Raw genomic sequence first — 6,085 nt, 5'->3', positions numbered from 1 at the left:
ACAGTTTCACACCATTTCCTCAGGTCATCTCACGGACACCCCAGAGATCAGTGTCACTCTGCCTCTTCTTGTTATAAAGAAACTGTAGACTCCCTTCAGTCTTTTCTCCAGGCTGAATGAGCCAAGTGACCTCAGCTGTTACTAGTACAACTTTTGTAGGGAGGGGAAGGAGAAGGAATGGGAATGGGGAGGTTGAGGCAGGAGAAGGGTGTTTGTGCTGATGTGGAACTTGGGGCGGGTAACAAGGAACTGCCATTGCTAGTTAGCTCGGAGCAGTGCAGGTGTCTTGTGTAGACTTTGCCCATATGTGAACATTGCTGCCAAATTCTCATTTCCCCAGACAAACTTCTTCATCTCTCCATTCCTTTGGTTAACTTACTGAATAAATGTTATGACACTGCTAAGATCTGAGATGCAACTGTGACAAGGACAGGCATGGACTTCATCTATATTCTAAACACAATGGACCTTTTATTCAAGCAAATACATGGCTTATAGACACTGTTGCATCCTCATCAGACTTGCTTAACTTTTAGAAGGTTCTATAAATGTTTCATCTTTCACACATGCATAATTCTGCTAATTGAAACAACTGGTCAATGTGGAAACCGGTTTCCAATGTGGAAACTTTTACTGGAAAACCAGGAGGGAGTACTGCACAGCACTAGTCAGGTCCTCTGTTTCTTCTCCTACTCTGTCGAACCAGCATTTTGTTGTGAGTCTATTGCCAAAAGAAAAAATGTTTGGTTTTCTTTTTTTTTTTCCTTACTGGGGCAGTTTTGTGTTTTTCAGACCAGAGCCACAAAGGTGAAAATTAGTGGGGACAGAATGTGGTCTTCCCTCAACAGGATTTCAGTACCATCTGCTGGTAAGAGAAACATGGGTTTAGCCTGGACCTCCCCCTGAAATCTATATTCTATCTGTGTGAAGCAGTTCAGTGTATTTTTAATTAATTACTTATGTCAGTCAGAGCCACTCTGTTAACACCACTCATATGTTAACAAATGAGCTTCTCACACTTTCCATAAATATTTTAGCTATCAGATTCAGCAAGAGTGCCCCACTTTCCAGTAAGGGAACACTTGATTCAGACATCAAGGTTCTATCTGACTAATGGCATAAGTCTGGTGAGTTTATGCCTCACATCAGAGTGTGTGTCTGGGAAAGGGCAAGTGGTTTGCTAACACAAACATTTGGGGCAATATGCTTCCTTTCTGGCAGATACAGAACTCAAAAAATTCAGTATACGACTGGATGTTCTTTGGCCATGGAGCCACATGTGCAGAGATCCCTCAAGGGGTCAGTTCCCAAAATATTGATGGTCTTCAGGTTGTCTGCAGAGTATTTAATAGTTTTGGTTCTTCTTATGGGCTGTAGCTCTGAAAAAACACATAGTCATTAATGCTCTTTTGTTTCCACCCCATTGAATTAAATATCTGTAAAGTTTTACTGTTGAGTTGAGGTCAAATTTCTGAATGTCTTCCTAACCTTAGCTTCAAAAGTCACTCTGGCTTGTCTCGAGTGCAGGTGTGGGCATCTGAAGAGACCCTCAAACTGTCTTTAATAGGGCTAGAATAGGTGCAGACAGGAGTTTGAATGTTTCATCATAAGCTTCAATACCAATTTCTAAAATTAGTTCAAACTCTTTATGTGTGTTACAACCATGTTGGTTACAAATCTAGCTGATAAAACACATTGTCTTCATAGCCATTTTCTGAATGTCCATTATCAAAATACTTTTTGAAAATGGATATGATGACCGTAACTTATATTCTGTCAAAGTTATCAATAATGCTATATGTATTCCTAAAGTACTTTTTGAGCTCTACTTTATCCTGCATATTTTTAATAAAGGTGAAGGCAAATCTAGACCACTGAAATACACATTCTTTAGTAAAGGTTCAGCTTTCTGCAATTCCATGAAAGGTCTTGAGATGATTAGAAATATTGTTTGCTTAGATAGCACCAAATACCAGTTACAGGATAACACCCTTTATTTCTCTTCATTACACCCTTCATACATGGGATTTTAACAGTTTGTTAAACTGAAAAGCAAAATCTCTAATAACAATATGTAGAGATTTCTTTTAACATTTTCCTCTAACTCAAACACAAATATTAGTTTTCTTTAAAATCCCTAATTCATCCAAATTATATGTGCTGCAGGAACTAGGCTAGGTACCCTGTGTAACATCTGATACATTTAATGCAGTAAAAGCAGTACTTACTTTATTACAGTATCATGGACTCATCAAACATTAACTTTACAAGTTTAATGAAAAACAAATCCTAATGATAGGGTTAACTTACAAGGACTATTCTGCTGAAACATCCTAGCTCTCCATTTAAAGATCATTTTAGTCTTTAAATATTAATATACTGCAGGTTGATTACTATTATGCTTGGATTTAAATGATCTTTTTTATCTTAAGATAAACCACTAAACACTAATTTCACTTTTGATTATTCTGATCCGATATAGAGTCTGAAACTTTAGCTAAAGTCCCTCAATTCCTCTCTTTTATGTTGAAAAACCTTAATGCATTCTTAAGTAATTCAGCTTCTATTCAGACTTCTGATGACTGCATTGGTAAATTTAGGTGTTCCACTGGGGATTTGGGGTGCAGTTTTGTCTTCAATTTAACCTGATGTAACCTACTTTCCCTTGTCTGCCCCCACTCACATATTCCTGCCCCTCTATCACATAATGTCTGCAGATCATGCAAATGTGCAGCGAGTTGATGTGGAAGCCAACCACACACACAAGAAAAAAAAGTTTTATGTTCTGCTGGTTTAGCAAACAGACCCATTTGTTCAAGGTGATTGTTAGATCTGATGGAAGGAGTGCCTAGGGAACAGGAAATGGCCAGACATGATCATCTTCTCTTGGTGGCTGCCTGCTCTGACACTGGTGTAAATGTAACATGATGTTATGTCTCTGTCTATTTCATTTTTATTGTTCCCTACCTCCCAAATTTGCTGCTTCACTGTACCTGCAACATGATACAAGAAACAAAGAATGCCAAAAGGACTAGAAACCTAGAAAGTATGCCAAAACACTAAATTAAGGGAAGCAAGCATGGTCTGTTCCTCATACACATCTGTGGTGGAAGCTGCAAGAAAGCCTGTCCCCTTTGCAACCACAGTGATAAGGAGGGGATGCTAGAGGAAGAAATGAGACCTAAAAACTTGAAACCTACACACAAATTACTCCTTCCACTGGCTGGATTCCAAGACTGTTGCTCACCAATAGCAAGGCCTGATATGGGGCCATTGCCAGCCATTCCACTACCTTTAGTCAACATTATTGTGGTAAATGTGTGCTTGAGAAGTGTAGCTCTGATGCATATAACATAAATATTAGATATTCAGCCTAATACAACCTTTCACCAAGTGCAGGATCAGTGAGAAACAAATGTCCTAGGGTTGCTAATGCTTTTAAACATAGAAGCATTGAAAATATTTGTTTCCTATTTCATCATTCATTATGAATGCAAGTGAAATGCATGTTCAAGCTGGATGAGAACTTATAGAAAAAATGCAATTCATAGCTGTTAAAACCATCATCTGGCAGAGAAATCACTAAATAAGAAAGCAGAAAAAATAACAAATATCTGCTGATTTTCATTAACCAGGAATTTTTATTCACTACTGTACAGCTTGGATTGGTTTATAAACAGTGTCAATATTGAAGGAGACATCCATCTACTCTCAGGGACCTGTTCCAGTGGCAGGAGTGTCAGGATTTATACAGAGCCCCCTGGCTCTTCTTCCATAACATTTTTCTATGAGAAACAGCTCTATGTTTTGTCTCAAAAGTATTGGGACACTGAGATCTGAAGCAAGTAATATTTAGGTCCTCAAAATTATTCACATAAAAAATTCCCATGGGCTTGAATTTACCTTTTGAGCTCCTGCATGCCTACCTTTGCAAGTGGCTTATCTTCCAGAAATCCTTTACAAGTTACTTCTTTCTGGAAGCAAAGACCTTTTCAGGCATCTTCTCTTAATGAACTGAAATTAGTAGTTACTTATGAACCTTTAGGCCCACACTAGTGACTCTGTTTCTTAATCCTTCCTGCAGGCCTGTTCTAGTTGTAATACATTTTTGTGGACTGTTTGCTTTATTGAATTTGCCTCTTCATTCCCATGTATTGAGTTATTTCATTAAATATGTGCTGCTGGAAAGCACTAGAAATATGAGATGCTTTAACAAAAATCAAAGTTCTTTCTTTTATGTGCAGGGTGTGTACATTTGAGTTGTTTCTATGTGGATTTTTGTTTGTTTGTTTTTCTTTTTCACAGCAGCATGTTTTCCATTCACAGGAATCACAAAGCATATTGGCACAAAAATTAAACGCTCACCAGAGAAAAATGGGTATTTTCCTCCTACTTTCTCAATGGCAAACCAGGAGAAATTCCCACTCCTGGGTGAGTAATTTCATATGCTGTCTCAATGCGCAGTTGTAAAGATTTCTTTTAAGATTCACAGGACACATATAATGTACTCTTAATTTCTGCCCAACACATGATATTGAACCTGGCAGTTCTGAGTTACACACAGCCACCGAATGAAATATTTCTGTAGGAACATATATATGTATGCATGGCCAGACTTTGTGAACAAAGATTTGGCAAGGGCTCTCCCCTCGTAGGTGTGCCCATCCAGCCTGCGCAGTGGATTTTTTAGGTGAGGCACAGCGTGCACAGAACTGGCCCCACCGTTTAAGTCCTAAGGTCCATTTGCCATGGCTGAGCAAGCTTGGACAGTGACAGTGAAGTCCTCGGGACTGTCTACAGCACCCGGTACTAACCAGGGCAGACCCTGCTTAGCATGCAAGATCTGACGAGATCGGATGGCAGGGATGCATTGAACTGCCCAGGGGACCGTCCCCACTGAGGCTCAAACTCAGGGCCTTGGGATTCAGAGTCCAGGGTGCTCTCCTTTACACCATGGGACCGCCCCTTTCCGTAGGAAAATGCACACATAAAAACCCACTTAAAAGCTGAAGCTGGCAGCTGTCAATTACCTATAATCGCAGTTTTGTAAAGCTTGAATTATGGGAGTAACTTTTTACACAGTACTCTATATCAAGGTTCTTCAGAAATGGTAACTCAGACCTTCTGATGTTTTTTGAAACTTAAACAATGATATTACCTGTCCAAGGCCACAGCCAACAAGCAGAGGCAGGGTTTGACTCTGGTATTCCCAGTACTTGACTCTGTTTTTTCCTTTGACTCACCAAGGTGCATAGAAGTTTAAAATGTGGGACTTGTGCTTCCTCCAGGTCTTCACAGGCTCCTCAGGAAGAAAGAGGAAAAATGGTGAGCTGTATATAAGTATTCACTTAACAGGATTTGACCAAGGAAACTTCTGTCAAAACCTGTGTAGTCTCTTCTCTGCTTACTGAACTATATCAGCGAGTCCAAGGTTCCAGAAGTTACAGACCTAGGGCACTTTTTTCATTTAGGCAATCTGAAAGGCTGTGGTTTCTAGAGCTTGCAGAGTGTTTGACACCATGTCACCACAGATGCATTCAAATGGAGCTGGCAGGCCACCAGGCTGTGGAGCCACTGTTCATCCCATCACTATGCTCTTACTAGTTTGGAAAATCTGACCATCTCAATTTAAGCTGGGGCATGGACACTTCCAGGATCTCAAAAGTCAGCAGCCACTGTTCCCCAGCTCTGGAAGTCTGGACTTCAGCAGGCACTCGAATTTCCATATGAAGAACCTTTAGAATCCTCTGTGAATAGTGGCTAATACTCAAACATTTGCTTATTTCAAAGTTTCCTCTTCCGTGCCCCCTCCCCCCGGCCCTCATGTTGTGCTGCACACATTTTTTTGGTGTTTCTAATTCTCATCTGAAATGGACATTGTAATTGTTTCTCCTAAACTTTGAGATTTCTCCAGATTTTTATTAGGTCTTAGCCTATTGTAACTGTACCACTGAACTCTGACAAGCTACTAACACTTCTGCTCTTATACATACCCTTTTGGAGTCCCAGTGGGCAGCCCACTGGGGAGGCAGGGAGACCTCTGATGCTGATCACTGAATACCAGGGTGAACTCCTTATTTAATGG

General features: G+C 40.0%; 1 long non-coding RNA gene across 1 annotated transcript; it reads left to right on the top strand.

Moving 5' to 3' along the window:
- Positions 1 to 789: 789 nt before the first annotated feature.
- On the top strand, positions 790 to 5,326 carry LOC139670885 (uncharacterized). The gene is made up of 3 exons (XR_011697597.1): positions 790 to 868; positions 4,327 to 4,431; positions 5,248 to 5,326. It is a non-coding gene; the product is annotated as an uncharacterized lncRNA (long non-coding RNA).
- Positions 5,327 to 6,085: the final 759 nt, after the last annotated feature.

The sequence above is a fragment of the Pithys albifrons genome, chromosome 4 (assembly GCF_047495875.1).
Source record: "Pithys albifrons albifrons isolate INPA30051 chromosome 4, PitAlb_v1, whole genome shotgun sequence".
Lineage (NCBI taxonomy): Eukaryota > Metazoa > Chordata > Aves > Passeriformes > Thamnophilidae > Pithys > Pithys albifrons.
Note: the sequence above shows the minus strand (reverse complement) of the source record. Positions and strands in the feature narration are given on the sequence as shown.